Genomic DNA, 16,802 nt, shown 5'->3' on the forward strand with positions numbered 1-16,802 from the left:
TTAAGGTGTAAAACGTAAACCACAGGATCGGAATCCAAGCAATTATATAAATATATATACACATACTTATGTATATAAATTATATATAATTCATATACTGACCGACATATTCGGCAAAAGATTCGTTAGAAAACCGAAAATAACTATATGTAGTATATGGGAGTTGGGGTTAGGTTCGATCCGATTTTATTTATAAACTATTATTATGCCACATACTGAAAAATATTCCTTGGGTTTCATTAAGGTACCTCACATACAAACACCAATCACATGAAGAAAAGTCAGCCGGATGTTCCGGAATCCCGACATTAGTTGTAAGAGGGCCAGACCAAGTTTTATCCATTTTACGCAAATAGATACACTGTTAGGAGTAAAACACGCTTTGTAATTTTCATTGAGAAAACTGAAATATTAGCCGATATATACGCTATAAAGTCACCCGGAAGTTAGAAAATCTTTATATTAAGTATATGGCGGCTCAGGGAAAGGACTGGGACAGGGACTCCATTCAACCCATTTGTAGCACACAGACATACTATTATCAGGAACAAATTCTCTCTGAATTTCAATTGCATATCCCAATCACTGACCGAAATGTCCGGTCAAAAGTCAACTATTGATTCTGGGGTCCACATATTCGGTATCTAGGGGCTTGAGCAGTTTATCCCGTTATATTAATAAATTCTTTATTTTTGTACAGGAATATGAAAGAATCAAATGGAATTGTGCCACCGTTAAAATCTCAATTTTTATTCAAGTTATAGCTTGCATGGACCGTCACCCGTATTTCAATTCGTCCTGTCATTCTGATCATTTATATACGCAGGTTGCTATATATATATTTCTGGCCTAATAATGTAAATAGGCATATTTATCAACGATTTTTTTTTTTTTTTGTCGATTGCTGTTTTGTTTGGGGCTCATACGCATAGATCCTTGATATCTCATAAACGTCTTTTGAAGCACCGCGATCGTATTTTTTCAGCATTTCTTTACACCAATCCACACGAGCCTTTTTTTGAGCGATTGTCAAATTGTGCGGGATCCAACGAGAACAAACCTTTTTTACGGCCAGGTGCTCATGCAATATCGAATGTATGCTGGTCGGAGAAATGCATAGGCATGCCTCTATCTGAAGGTATGTTTCATGACGGTCTTGCATTATCAGTTCACGTACGGCATCGATGTTTTCTGGCACAACGGCTGTTTTTGGACGACCTTCACGGAATTCGTCTTTGAGCGGGCGTCGGCCACGATTGATCTCGTTGTACCAGTTTTTCACAGTGCTATAGTATGGTGCTTCATAGCCATACAAAGATTTTAGTTCATCGATGCACTCTTGTCGTGATAATCCACGTCGAAAGTTGTGAAAAATGATCGCACGAAAATGTTCACGAGTTAATTCCATTTTTTGGCCGAGATGAATTTTTTAATTCCCTGTAAATAAAACAATTCACGATTAAATGACAAAACGTTCTGAGTGATGTTATGCTAAAAAATGTCAAACTTTCCAATGGAAATGTCAGATTGCACCTGGCAACAATTAGTGTTGCCCTAGGCCAGAATATATAAAGCAGCCTTCGTATACATAATCCCATCACCAGTTTTAGGTGATACGTACAACCGTTAGGTGAACAAAACAATAATACTCTGTAGCAACATGTTGCAAGAGTATAAAAATATTCATAACTACACACATATGTATGTACAGATATAAATAATAGTGGTTGTATTTCTGAGTATCCTCTTATGGCTGATTTAATTAAATATTTATGCAAATATTGACCAAGGAATTTTCTTCACTGACTCATCGCTTTCGGAAAGTGTTGATCGGATTAGACGTGAAGAGAGGTGACAGCCACATATGGCGATGTATGTGAACAGCCGGGCCGAGCGCCATGAAGGGTGTAATTGGAAATGAAATTTAAATATTTAATAAGTAATTTGAATATACTTGGCTGATGACGCTCGTGCTTTGGTGATGATGGCGATGAATAACGGTGGCATATTAATTTTATTAATGGAAATTGGGTTAAAAATCAACGCTTGGTGAGTAGTGGGCTAAGTTAAGGTCAAATTATGGGCGTAGTGAAAATATTTAGGCAATAACATTTTATTTTTACCTCGCAGAGACAAAGGTTACCTTTCTCCTATTTCTTAACTCAAAAAAATATTATATTGTAGTATAGAATTTGTTTTGAATTTTAAGTAAGAACAAGTAAGAAGGAGCTAACTTCGGGTATAACCGAACATTTTATACTCTTGCAACTTGCAAGGATTAAAACCTTGGAAGTACCTTCAATTATAATAATAATACCCAACGATTACCTTCCTCCCGTCCAACCGACGCGAGGGGCGCAATCCGCGAGTAAAACAAAAATTTCAACAGCCAAAGTTAAGAATTAGATTAAAGTAAGTTTATTATTTTTAAATGTTACTTGTTAAGAGTAGATAAAATAATTTTTTTTAATGGTAAAGATTGAGTCTGTTAGAATGGAATGAGAATTGAAATCATGACATATACGGCGGAATGGTTCTTTTTATTCAAAATTTGTTCTAGAAAATTCTAAAAGTAAGGGTCTAAAATGCCTGGTAGAGCAAGCGGGAACGTTAAATTTAATATCAGATAAAAGAGATGGGACTGACCCATTCATGAGTTTTACAAGAGTTTAAGGCTTGTTAGTTATATCAGGTATATGTATATGTATGTATATTTAAACGTATGTCTAACAAGTAGGGAAGGGCTAAGTTCGGGTGTCACCGAACATTTTATACTCTCGCATGATAAAGTGATAATCGAGATTTCATTATCCGTATTTGTGTAAAGTTTTATTCCGCTATCATCATTGGTTCCTAATGTATATATTATACAGAGAAGGCATCAGATGGAATTCAAAATAGCGTTATATTGGAAGAAGGCGTGGTTGTGAACCGATTTCATCCATATTTCGTACATGTCATCAGGGTGTTAAGAAAATATTATATACCGAATTTCATTGAGATCGGTTGAGTAGTTCCTGAGATATGGTTTTTAGTCCATAAGTGGGCGACGCCATGCCCATTTTCAATTTTTAAAAAAAGCCTGGATGCAGTTTCCTTCTGCCATTTCTTCCGAAAAATTTAGTGTTTCTGACGTTTTTTGTTAGTCGGTTAACACCTTTTAGTGATTTTCAACATAACCTTTGTATGGGAGGTGGGCGTGGTTATTATCCGATTTCTTCCATTTTTGAACTGTATATGGAAATGCCTGAAGAAAACGACTCTATAGAGTTTGGTTGACATAGCTTTAGTAGTTTCTGAGATATATGCAAAAAACTTAGTAGGGGCGGAGCCACGCCCACTTTTCCAAAAAAATTACGTCCAAATATGCCCCTCCCTAATGCGATCCTTTGTGCCAAATTTCACTTTAATATCATTATTTATGGCTTAGTTATGACACTTTATAGGTTTTCGGTTTTCGCCATTTTGTGGGCGTGGCAGTGGGCCGATTTTGCCCATCTTCGAACTTAACCTTCTTATGGAGCCAAGAAATACGTGTACCAAGTTTCATCATGATATCTCAATTTTTACTCAAGTTACAGCTTGCACGGACGGACGGACGGACAGACAGACAGACATCCGGATTTCGACTCTACTCGTCACCCTGATCACTTTGGTATATATAACCCTATATCTGACTCTTTTAGATTTAGGACTTACAAACAACCGTTATGTGAACAAAACTATAATACTCTCCTTAGCAACATTGTTGCGAGAGTATAAAAAGTTAGGGTTCTGCTTGTGTTCCTGAAAGACTTGTACATAAAAATTCCTTATTAGTTCGGATTGCAGGAACCAAAAGTTTGTGAAATAATCTCAAGCAAAAATCTGAGAAGCTATGTAGATCAAATACATTGGAACTTTATAGACGCAAATTTCATATGCAAAATAGATAAATAAATTTTAAGCAGAATCAGTTTTACTGGGCAAGACGCTGTGACCTGTAAGTATCACGTATTCCTAAGTAAACATCTGATATTTTACGAATTCTGAAAGTGAAATGAAAACCAACAAAAATATTCCATTAATGTTTGTAAGCCATGTAAAAATAATTACTTAACTCAGCTGTCAATCTTGTGAACATATATAAACAATTTACTCCGACTCGTTCTGCCTGTTATTGTTATCGTTTATGCGATATATGTTATATGGAAGCACATGTCGTGCACCGCTTTTTCTAAAAGCCACTTGACCGACAATAAAATGACTAATTATATGACAACTCCCCCATTTCGTTCATTACACACATACATACATACATACATATGCCAATAAGTATCAGTCATTTTAAGTACTTAGCGTAGTATATATAATATCACCTATGTAGATGTTAATAGACGTGCAAATAATATATAGGTACTTCATACTAATTGTAGGATTATTAAATTAAGATGGCTAAATTAATGGTTGTTAATGTTACGGAGCTAATACCATAGCCCGAGGTTAATAGCAGACATAATAAGAATATGAATGTCAATTTCGATACAATCTCTTTTTTGAAACCATACCAACAAACCATTTCTCACGTTTACTTCATATATACATACATATATATATATATGCTTTATATATATATATGTATGTATGAATTTGTTAGTAGAGTGGTCAAACAAATTCTGTTTTCGGTTTCAGCGTTTAAATTTGGATCAAGGAAATCACAATGCAATCTGAGCTTTTTAAATTCTACCTACTTCTATCTTCTTCTTCTTTACTGGCGTGGACACCGCTTATGCGATTATAGCCGGTTAACAACAGCGCGCCAGTCGTTTCTTCTTTTCGCTACGTGGCGCCAATTGGATATTCCAAGCGAAGTCAGGTCCTTCTCCACTTGGTCCTTCCAACGGAGTGGAGGTCTTCCTTCCTCTGCTTCCCCCGGCTGGTACTGCGTCGAATACTTTCAGAGCTGGAGTGTTTTCGTCCATTCGGACAACATGACCCAGCCAGCGTAGCCGCTGTCTTTTAATTCGCTGAACAATGTCAATGTCGTCATATATCTCATACAGCTCATCGTTCCATCGAATGCGATATTCGCCGTGGCCAACGCGCAAAGGACCATAAAGACTTCTATTTAGTAGGTGTAAATATGTATGATTCAATTACGACGAATTTATTTAGTTAGCCCACTTCACATACTTTCACTATCTACATTTATACATAGGTGAATATATACGTAAATATGTATGTTGCCTTTTATATTTCGAGATTGGGCAACACTCGTGTTCCAATCTGGAAGCTCACAATTTTATCGTAAAGTTTGACATTTTTGATGGTATGCTTTCTCAGAACATTATCTGTGGTTTACAATAACTTAAAATATTCCTCTCGATCAAAAAATGGAATTAAATCTCGAATATTTTTGGGCGATTTTTTCTTTACAAACTTTCAACGTGGATTAACTCATCAAGAGTGCCTCGATGAACTTAATCCAATTTTAGACGATGAAGTTCCATTAAGGGACAGTATTTATCGATGGTATGGTGAATTCAATCGATATCGGAGTGATCACTCCAAGACGAATTTCGGGAAGGTCTCTAAATCAGTTGTTGTTCTGGAAACTATTGATGCTGTGCGCAAATTGATATTGCAAGATCGTCATGTAACCTATCGTGAGATTGAGACAACTATGGACAATACTGGGACTAGCATACAATTAATATTGCATGAAAATTGAACTGTACGAAAATTTGTTCGCTTTGTAGGGTCTAACCCTACATAATTTAGCAATCGCTCAAAAGCAGGCTCGTGTCGATTGGTCCAACGAAATGTTAAAAAAGTACAACGGTGCTTCGATACACGTCTATGATATCGTGAAATATGATGCGTTGTGGATTTATGATCATATGAGCCCGAAAGTAAACAGCAATCGACTGTATAGGTGTTTTCAGAATCCAAAACTAGTTGTTCGCCCACGATGCACTTCCAAGCAATTTTTTTTTTGGAAAAACTGGACATATCGCAACTATACTTCTGGAACAATGCAGAACAGTGATTTTTTTGCCAATCGTCTTTCAAGAAATCAGGAAAACCATCAGCCGAAAACGGATGGCTCTTCACCATGGTAGCAAAGCTATCACACATCAACTGAAACAACTGCATTTTTGAGCACTCAAAACATCGACTTGATGAGCCATCCTATTTTGAAAAACAATAACGCGATCGGTGACTAAAATTTAAGCAAGTGCCTAATAAAACAATTTGGATGACAAATCATTTCAGTTGACGATTGGTCTTCTTCTTTTCTTTTTATTTTGCTTTCAAAGGCGCCAAATAATGTTTGTTTCCAGATAAAAACAAATTTAGAAAGACAACTCAATTGACAGATGAGATCGCAATGTTGTAGGATTTATAATAATCTCAAGATCATAGATATTAAAAAAAAATAAACAATTAAAATGCGTGCATATGTGCATGTGCTCTTTCAGTAAAAAAATTTTAAAAAAAAAAAACTAAAATTTTGTATAGGATATTTGAAATATTTTTTGACTTAAAGCCCTCTAAAGTGTAGCCGCTCAATTCAATTGGTTAATCAGTTTATTTCCAACGTTTATTTCTCATCTCATTCTCTCTCTCTCCAATTTTCATATTGTCTGCAGTTGTTACTTGAAGACAAAACAAGTGACTGCTTTAATTTTTTCTTTCTGTTTATTTGCATACGTTTCTTTGAACAATGACCTTCCAGTTTTTCGATTATAAAAAACATGAAATATCGGCGAGCCTGTTTCGTATATACATATGTATTCTTTACCAAATATTTTTGTTAAATTTTTAAATTTGAATTTCGTATGTTATTGTATAAGAAGAATATGTTCTCAAAACATTTCATGTGGTAATTTTCTATAAATCACCGTTATTTACCGTAATGTAAACAATCTCAATATTATTTAGATATGCACAGTGGCGAAATTGAGATCCGGACAAGTAGCCAGGTGGCATTTATAGATTTGATTGAAAAAGGATTTTAATTTATATAAATAAAAGAAATATGTGCTATTTCGTTAATTATTGATTTATTTTTTGGGACTTACAGTTTAGAAAGTGAAAAAAATATATATAAAACATGCCAAATCTAAATAAATGACTACTGTGGATAAGATCAAGATTTTAACTCTGCGAAAAAAAATCTTAGAATCATAGAAGATCTTGGAACCGAAACCACTGCTAGAACTATACGAAACAGGCTCCGGGATGCTGGTTTAAACGCTTGACGACCCGCAGAAAAGCCACTTTTGACTTAGAAAATGGTCAACAACGCCTCCGGTGGGCTATAAAGCACCAAAGCTGGACCGAAGTTAATTGGAAGAAAGCAATCTTTTCTGACGAGTCCAAGTTCAACATGTTATGTAGCGACGGGTGTCGTACGTAAGGAGAAAAACTGGTGAACTCTATAGCGGAGAGTGCGTCCGAAGGACGGTTAAGCAGGGCTTGAGGATGCTTTTCTTACCATGGACTTGGAAGATTGGCTCTAAGTAACATATGGAACACTAAACACAATTAAGTACCAGAAAATACTGGAGGAATATTTAACACCTTCAATGGAAGAGCACTTTTCGCAAAAAAAAGTGATCTCATCTGCCAGGATGATTTTGTGGCATGTGATCGGGCCAAAATGGTAGGCATTCTTTTTTTTTTGCCTGTAGTTTACACAAATTATTCCATTAACAATATTAACCTTTTTTATTTTTTCTAGGTAAACGATTTTCTTTCGCAAAATGAAATTTTGACGTTAGAATAGCGAGGTAAAAGCCCAGACTTAAATCCCATTGAGAACCTTGGGTATATTATGAAAACCAAGGTTGCAAAGCAGAAACCCAGTACCTTAGCTGACTTGGATAAAATTCTCGAGGATGTCTGGTATAACGAAATCGCAGCAAAGATATTGCAGAATTTGACAAATTCAATGCCGTTATAGAAGTTATAGAAAGCAAAGGAGTTTCAAAAAAAATATTAGTTTTAATACTCTCTGATGATTAAAAATTATTTTTGTACAAGAATTAGCATTAAAGTTATGTAAATATTTGTTATTCACGGCTGAAGGCCTCGTAGCCAGTGCTGCGTTTATGTATTTATATAATAAAACTCTTTTTTGTTATATGAATTATTATAAATAAATAAATAAATAAAATTTGTTATTCACTACTAAAACACCAAAATACACAAAAATAACAAAAAATACATTTTAATAAGTTAATTTGTTTTCTTTCATTTAAATGTACATATAGAGAAATATAATAAGCTTAAGTAATATTAAACATCAAAATTTAAGGCACTTGGCCGAAAAAATAAGAAAAACCATGACTTTTTAACTGTCCGGATTTCAATTTCCGCCACTGCATACGCCAAACTATCTGCTGTTTAATTTGAAAAATAACTCACCGAAAACCAATAATGCATCAATACTCTCAATAGTTTATGTTTTTCCTGCAGAAGAAAAAATAAATAATATTATAACATTAGTTAAAAGGAAGTATAAACTAGATTTTAGATAGCAATATTATTATTGTGGAAATATAATATAGTTGAACTTCCGTCATTCGAACTTCTATAAATCGAAGTTCTCCATACCTCGAACTCTTGAATTGGCAACAGAAGTGAAATGTCAAACAAATTTCTTTCCATAACTCGAAGTCTCTCTAGCTCAAATAAATAACATTAACTTTAACATCCAATATTCTACTGAAAGAAAAATCCTACAATGGATATAAAAAAGTTCGTACCAAATGATCAGACGAAAATTAAAGCTATTTCCTATTCAAGTACCGTTGTGAAAGATGACTAGTCATATTTGATACCTGAGAAGCAATGTCATCGCAAACACCTGCTCACTGGCTTTGAGTGGGACGAACGCCCATATCGCACCAGAGAAGAAACTAACGAAGGAGAAATAAAGTAGTAGTGGCTATGGCAAACCGTAGTCAAATGGGCGTAAAATATGGTTGTCATTTTGGCAAAAGGTAGCAAACACAGTTGGCTGTAAACAGCGGGCCAGCTGGCAACGCGGCCAAGCAGACAGGAAATATCGATTGTTGGTGGCAAATTGTGCGCGAACGCAACTCAAACTGCCCAGAAACTGGAATGTGTGGCATAAAAAATAACAGCGTGAAGGAAGTACTTTCCTACCACTCATACCCATTTATGATATTGTGAGCATTGCGCATACGCCATGGTGTGCAAAGTTCAACATTTGTATGTGATTTCCATATTAAGTATTTGCATATTTATATATGTATATAGATAGATTTTTAAAGGTATGATACAGCATACACAAGATCGAGATTTGCTTTTCTGAAGACATCGCGGGCGCACAAGCAAATGGTTGATCATTACAAATGTATGGGCGCAAAAGCCGTTCAGTTAGCGAGCAACTCTGAAATCTTATGCAGCCCGCATTTGAAGTGTTCTTTTTAATTACGTGAATTTCCACTGAATTAAAATTCAATCCATTTGCCAGTTTCATGCAAACCTTATGTTGGCGGCTTTGTCAGCTGCTAATCGAGTAGATATCGCCCTAATCGCAATACATATGATTAACAAAGCAGAATGAACTTTGGGGCTTCGAAGTTGAAAATGTTATGAGTGGATTTTTATGTTTTTGTTAATGATTTTTTTGCGATTAACTACTGATTAGCAAATTTAAAATATGGCATGCAATAAAAAGCAATGAATATAGCAATATTGTAAATGTATTATATACATACATATACTCGAAGTAATAGGTTATAAACGGGCAGGGAAACAGGAAACCAAAGAAAATAAAGATATGGGAAACCATATTTATATAGTAAATCATAATTTTTATAGAGAATTTTATAACATTCATTGCCTTAAAAAAATAAAAATTTCGGAAATTCTATGAGACATGTGTTATAAGCACAAGAGCCGACAAAGCGAAATTTAATATTTATTTAATTTCCTAGAGGAATAGCTGACACATTCGCATTCAAAATAAACCTATTTGTTTGACAATCGTTTTCAGTTGGCTAACTGGGTGATGCATGTCATTGTCAAGACCATGCATAGACCTTTGTTGCTGATGAGCCAGCTACAACTGACCGTTTACAATCGTCAATTTTGGTTCGTTCAACTCCGAAAATATATCTATCTGTATCATTTACTTATTAGCAAACCCTTAAATTAACTTTTAAATTTTTTTTTATATTGTCAGTGCTTTCTAATCCCTAATATTGTATATGAAAAAACAAGAAAAACACGTTAACTTCGGTGGCACCATACATAAAAAAGTTTACATACAATAACTTGATTTTAATAGCCTAGTTCCGTTCTGCACAAATTCTTCGGAGATGCCTCAGACAATAATCCATGTAAAACTACGAAAACTTATCAATACAAGAACTTGATTCTGATCGTTCAGCTTGTATGGCAGCTCTATGCTGTAGTGGTTTCATATCGGCGGTTCTGACAAATGAAAAGTTTCTTGGGGAGAAGAATATATAGTTTTTAGAGTCTCCGACGTTTACTTCTGAGAATTAAAAATTTCCTGACAAACTTAGTAATTTGACCACTCGGACTGTTTTTAAATCCTCATTACACGGGGAGCCTTGCAGTTTTATTGCTCTCTACTGTATTTTGTTGCTCTTTGTAAAATTATTGATAAACAAAACGCGGCGATCGCATTGTGTTGTCTCCCGCTTTCAGAAGATAAGAAAATATTTACGAGTAAGTGAATAACATTCAAGCTGAATAATGTTAAAACAAAAGCTGTAACAACAAAAACCTGTTGTATGTAAGATTACAATGGATTAAGAAATATGTAAAGAAACAAAAAAGTAAAAAAAAAATCAGGTAATACATACTCTTAACTGGAACTAAATAAAAAAGTTAATGTAAAATAATATACAACAAAGAATAGCTGGAAAACTATCGAAATATGTAAAGTGGAAAACCCAGCCGATAAGCAAAAGCAATGTAGAAGAATAGATAAGTCCAAAACACACACAAAGAATGAAAATAAAAGCAATAAAACTAGTAAATCTTGCAATTTCAAATAAGTTGCACAAAATCTCATGAAAAATCGCACACAAAAGAGCAGCGCAAAGTCAGCGCTGATAGAAGCAAAAATAAAAACAAAACAAAAATCACACAAAAACAAAGAATGCAGCCAAGTGCACTAACCCTGAAAAAGCCTGAAAATTACTCGCTGCTCACGAGGCGTGTGTCGTCGGCGGTACTTAAGCGTTTGCCTGGCTGTGCTTTATTCATTCGCATGCTTGCCTCTGGCTTTCTGTTGACAGCGTGGCACACTCGTACATATTTGAACTTTCTATTTTTATATTGTCTACACACATCTAACCTTACAAACAAGCACACACACTTACATAAGTGGAACAAAAGGTTTAGCAGGGAAATGTAGCGAAAAGCGGAAAAGCTACCAAAGCGTGTGTGCAAATAGCAATGCGGACAGGGAGTGAAGTGTATGTAAGCGCAGTTGAGAAGAAAAAACAAGCGCCAAGCCTCAAGTGGAATAAAAAGTGGCATATGAATAAGCAGAAACTAATGCACGCATTTGGTGGTATGTGAGAAAATGCATTATCGCTCTTTGAAAGCATATTACCTCCAATATATGCATACATGAATGTATATATTGAATGTAAATATACATACATATATATACTACATTAAAAAAAGAGTGAATGAAATCCTTGAAATCCTGAGACATAAGAAGCTGGTATCGCTCATCTCTTCAAAACTTCTGAAGAGAGCTTCAGAAAACTTGAGTAGAATTAAAAATATATTCTATATCGCATAATTATTCAGCTTTCCCCTACCATCTCTCTGCCATGAAGGAAATTCATTTTTATACTCTCGCAACAAAGTTGCTAAGGAGAGTATTATAGTTTTGTTCACATAACGGTTGTTTGTAAGTCCTAAAACTAAAAGAGTCAGATATAGGGTTATATATACCAAAGTGATCAGAGTGACGAGTAGAGTTGAAATCCTGGTGTCTGTCTGTCCGTCCGTCCGTCCGTCCGTGCAAGCTGTAACTTGAGTAAAAATTGAGATATCATGATGAATCTTGGTGGACATATTTCTCGGCTCCATAAGAAGGTTAAGTTCGAAGATGGGCAAGATCGGCCCACTGCCACGCCCACAAAATGGCGGAAACCGAAAACCTATAAGGTGTCATAACTAAGCCATAAATAAAGATATTAAAGTGAAATTTGGCACAAAGGATCGCATTAAAGAGGGGCATATTTGGACGTAATTTTTTTGGAAAAATGGGCGTGGCCCCGCCCCCTTCTATGTTTTTTGTACATATCTCAGAAACTACTATAGCTATGTCAACCAAAGTCTACAGAGTCGTTTTCTTCAGGTATTTCCATATATCGGGTGATTTTTTAAGAGCTTGATAACTTTTTTTTAAAAAAAACGCATAAAATTTGCAAAATCTCATCGGTTCTTTATTTGAAACGTTAGATTGGTTCATGACATTAACTTTTAAAGAAAAGTCAGATTTAAATTTTGACGGAAGGCTGCGTCTTAGGTGGTCCATTCGAAAGTCCAATTTTGGGCAACTTTTTCGAGCATTTCGGCCGGAATAGCCCGAATTTCTTCGGAAATGTTGTCTTCCAAAGCTGGAATAGTTGCTGGCTTATTTCTGTAGACTTTAGACTTGACGTAGCCCCACAAAAAAAATAGTCTAAAGGCGTTAAATCGCATGATCTTGGTGGCCAACTTACGGGTCCATTTCTTGAGATGAATTGTTCTCCGAAGTTTTCCCTCAAAATGGCCATAGAATCGCGAGCTGTGTGGCATGTAGCGCCATCTTGTTGAAACCATGTCAACCAAGTTCAGTTCTTCCATTTTTGGCAACAAAAAGCATCGAACGATAGCGATCGCCATTCACCGTAACGTTGCGTCCAACAGCATCTTTGAAAAAATACGGTCCAATGATTCCACCAGCGTACAAACCACACCAAACAGTGCATTTTTCGGGATGCATGGGCAGTTGGCCACCAAGATCATGCGATTTAACGCCTTTAGACTATTTTTCAGTGGGGCTACGTCAAGTTAAAGTCTACAGAAATAAGCCAGCAACTATTCCAGCTTTGGAAGACAACATTTCCGAAGAAATTCGGGCTATTCCGGCCGAAATGCTCGAAAAAGTTGCCCAAAATTGGACTTTCCGAATGGACCACCCAAGACGCAGGCGGTCAACATTTAAATGAAATTATCTTCAAAAAGTAAATGTCATGAACCAATCTATTTTCAAATAAAGAACCGATGAGATTTTGCAAATTTTATGCGTTTTTTTTAAAAAAGGCAAAAATTAAAAAATATACATTTCAAAAATGGAAGAAATCGGATAATAACCACGCCCACCTCCCATACAAAGGTTATGTTGAAAATCACTAAAAGTGCGTTAACCGACTAACAAAAAAGTCAGAAACACTAAATTTTACGGAAGAAGTGGCAGAAGGAAGCTGCACCCAGGCTTCTTTTAAAAATTGAAAATGGGCGTGGCCTCGCCCACTTATGGACCAAAAACCATATCTCAGGAAATTCGGTACATAATATTTTCTTAACACCCTGATGACATGTACGAAATATGGGTGAAATCGGTTCACAAACACGCCTTCTTCCAATATAACGCTATTTTGAATTCCATCTGATGCCTTCTCTGTATAATATGTATGTATGTAGTATATACATTAGGAAATGAAAATACAATTCAATACTCAAAGTACACAAATTGATCTAATCTAATTAATTTTACAGCAAAATAAAAAAAATATGTAAATTATTATCACTTTATCATGCGAGAGTATAAAATGTTTGGGGACACCAGAACTTGGCCCTTCCCTAATTGTTTCTTTTATGATTTGTATCAAATTAATTTTATGCTAAATTTTCCTCCACAGAGATCTGCCTAATAGTATTCTCAGGCATATCTACATAACTTTACTAAGCAAAAGCGCCTCCTTACTTTTAATACAGCACTCGGCTGATGCCACCTCCGAGCACATTTCTGCCGGAAAAAGTCTCTGTAATGTTCGTGTGCTGTTCGGAGAGAATTAATAATTGTAGTGTCCTATGTTTAATTGTACAATAACAGGACAGAAACCAATGCAAAAGTCGGCTCTAACCGATTTATTATCCGGCAAACGATTCTTACAGACAAGATGGAAATAGTTTAGTGCTGTCATATTTCAAAATTAAAAAAATATGTTTCAGAAATTTTAAGTTTTGGAGCAAATCTTAACATACAGCCATGAACAGAGCTACTAACATATGGTATATGTAAACTATATCCCATAACGAAATTACTTATGTAGAGACTTGCTGAAAAGGTGAGCCCCCAGCAAACGCGACAAAACGTGCTGTTTTATTGTGACCGTCACACAAATCAATGAAACGATGACTAAATTGCATGGACTGGCCTTCGAATTTTTTTCCATATCAACCGTATTCTCCGAAACTGGCTCTCAAAACTTTTTCCTATTCTGAGTACTCAAGAAACTGTTCGTTTTAAAGTAATCTAGTGACATTATAGAGCTAATCACCAATACAGAGGCCTATTTGGATGCGAAAATTCAATAATAAAATTGAATAGCAAACCCGAATTTCGTAATTTTTTAACGAAACAACAGGTAAGCTGTATTTTCTATACAGGGCCCATCTGATACCGAACTTTTTTTGCACACCCTTCAAACCGAATCTTCTTACATCCTTTTTCGTATGGCTTAGCACTGTAAAAGTAGACCATTCGCCGAAATTTCGATTAGATAACTAGCTATTAATAACGTATACATATACTATATACATAAGTAAAAAGGAGGCAAGTTAAAGGACCTATTGTTTTGTGAGCTAATAAAACTACCCTAACTAGGCGTTAGACTTAACCAGTTTGCGGAAACATTTGAAAAAGTCGTAAGTCATGCTACAAGTCATAAGAAGAGCGGTGCGAATAGGAAAACAGGAGGAAAGTAGGCATATAGATGCTCAATAGCATGACACATGCGACATTCACATGTAGTGTGTATGTAAAGGGTGTTCCAAATGCACAAAATTAGCATTAGATAATAATTGATTGAAATTTTTTTATTGAATCATAAAGTACATAGGATTGGGTTATTTATGAAATAACACATCGGACAGATGGCCTACACAGCTTTCCGACACATACGCATTCGCTTGTCGAAATTTTCCAAGACTATGCTGCATAACCCCTTAAAAACTGTATGGAGCTTCTTGAAATTTTCAATTCTTGTCCACGACGGTGAATTGAGGTACATGGATTGTCAAGGACACTCTCACGCACTGCTTCGATATTCTCATTTGAACGGCTTGTTTATAAAAAAGTAAAGAATATGGTGCTTGAAAATCGTCAGGCAGGAGTCAGAGAGATGACAAGAGAGCGCAACATCTCTCCCGAGTCCGTTCGAATGATTTTGGTGGATATTTTTGGTATAAAACGCGTTCTTGCTCAACTCGTCCCGATAAAGCTAATGTTTTTTCAAAAAGAGTACAATGTGACCGCATTTAAAGCCAAAAACGCAATGAATACCATCGTTCGACCACCGCATTCACCAGAATTGGCTTCGTGCGATTTATTTGTTCGTTTTGTACGTTTTCAGTTGATCGAAGAACAAAATTCGCTGAAGGAGCTGAAGGCCATCCCAAAAGTGCTTCGAGGACTTGAAAAATCGTTGGCATAAGTGTATTACATTTGGTGGGGATTACTTTGAAGGCGATAAAGAAATATTGATAATTTATTTCCGTGTACTTTTCTGTCACATTGTAAATGACCGCAAATTAAAATATTGCGTTAATTTTGGGACACCCTTTATGTCTGCACGACTAAGCGACTGAGTGCCAGAGTTCATGAAATTGAGCTTTAATACAATTTAGGTTGCTTTTGCTATCACTTTTGCGGCGGAACGCGAAGTCTGGGTAATGGAAATATCAAATTATTGGGAGCGACGACACGCGATTTGTTTTAAGTTTTTTGTGTTTTTTTTTTTGATATGTTTGGAATTGCCTTTTGTGACATTTTGTCACATCGAAAATTACGCGAGAAATGTCAAAGTACTCATAACAATATTGCGAAAGAATTTCATGAATATTATACAGTTATTTGGTGTTGCTACTCACTTTCTTTTTGGTGATGAAACAAGCTTAATTGAATTAAAATGGTGTTGAGTCATTTCGGAAATTGTTTGATTTTTATTTCTGAAGCCAAAATACCAAAATTAAAAACCTCCGTAAAAATACATATGTATGTGTGTGTGCATAGTTGCAGCTGACATTGGCGTACAAAAACAACTGCTGCTGCTCGCATAATAACTATGGAAGTGATGAATGTCATAAAAGTATGTCGGAATGTATGTTATACTAGTTTATATGTAAGTATGTATGTTATGTACGTTCGCAAGAGAATGCTTATAAAAATGCCTTTCAAATGAGCAGACTTTATTGGCGTCGCTGGAAAATAAAAAAGCAACGAAAAACGCTGACGCGACTACGAGCCGACACCAACAATCAGCAGCGAGTTATTGACCTGTATCACGCGTCATAAATTAGCGCATAGATGGGAAATGCAGAAAACAAATAAAAAGCATTTACATATACTATATTTCTAATATGTACATGTAAATAAATACATATATAGAAAAGTTTTAAAGTGCGGTGGAAAATGTTAATTTTTAACCTAAACACACACTTTATATTTTCGAAAGTGGAAAGCGCCACAATTGGCCATCAAAATTATTTATAATTAAAATTTTTTATTGCTTACCCAGCGGCAT

General features: G+C 35.5%; 1 protein-coding gene across 4 annotated transcripts in view; it reads right to left on the reverse strand.

Moving 5' to 3' along the window:
• The window catches only part of LOC126751117 (transmembrane and coiled-coil domains protein 2), a 64,899-nt gene that overhangs the window by 28,788 nt on the left and 19,309 nt on the right, over positions 1 to 16,802 (reverse strand). For 3 of the 4 annotated variants that reach the window (XM_050461105.1, XM_050461103.1, XM_050461102.1), the window contains one exon: positions 8,413 to 8,457. The exons of the other annotated variant lie outside the window; for it this stretch is intronic. The gene's annotated coding sequence lies outside the window, so the exon portion shown is untranslated. The remainder of the gene's footprint in view (positions 1 to 8,412; positions 8,458 to 16,802) is intronic. 4 annotated transcript variants of the gene reach the window in all.

Source organism: Bactrocera neohumeralis, chromosome 2 (assembly GCF_024586455.1).
Source record: "Bactrocera neohumeralis isolate Rockhampton chromosome 2, APGP_CSIRO_Bneo_wtdbg2-racon-allhic-juicebox.fasta_v2, whole genome shotgun sequence".
Classification (NCBI taxonomy): domain Eukaryota; kingdom Metazoa; phylum Arthropoda; class Insecta; order Diptera; family Tephritidae; genus Bactrocera; species Bactrocera neohumeralis.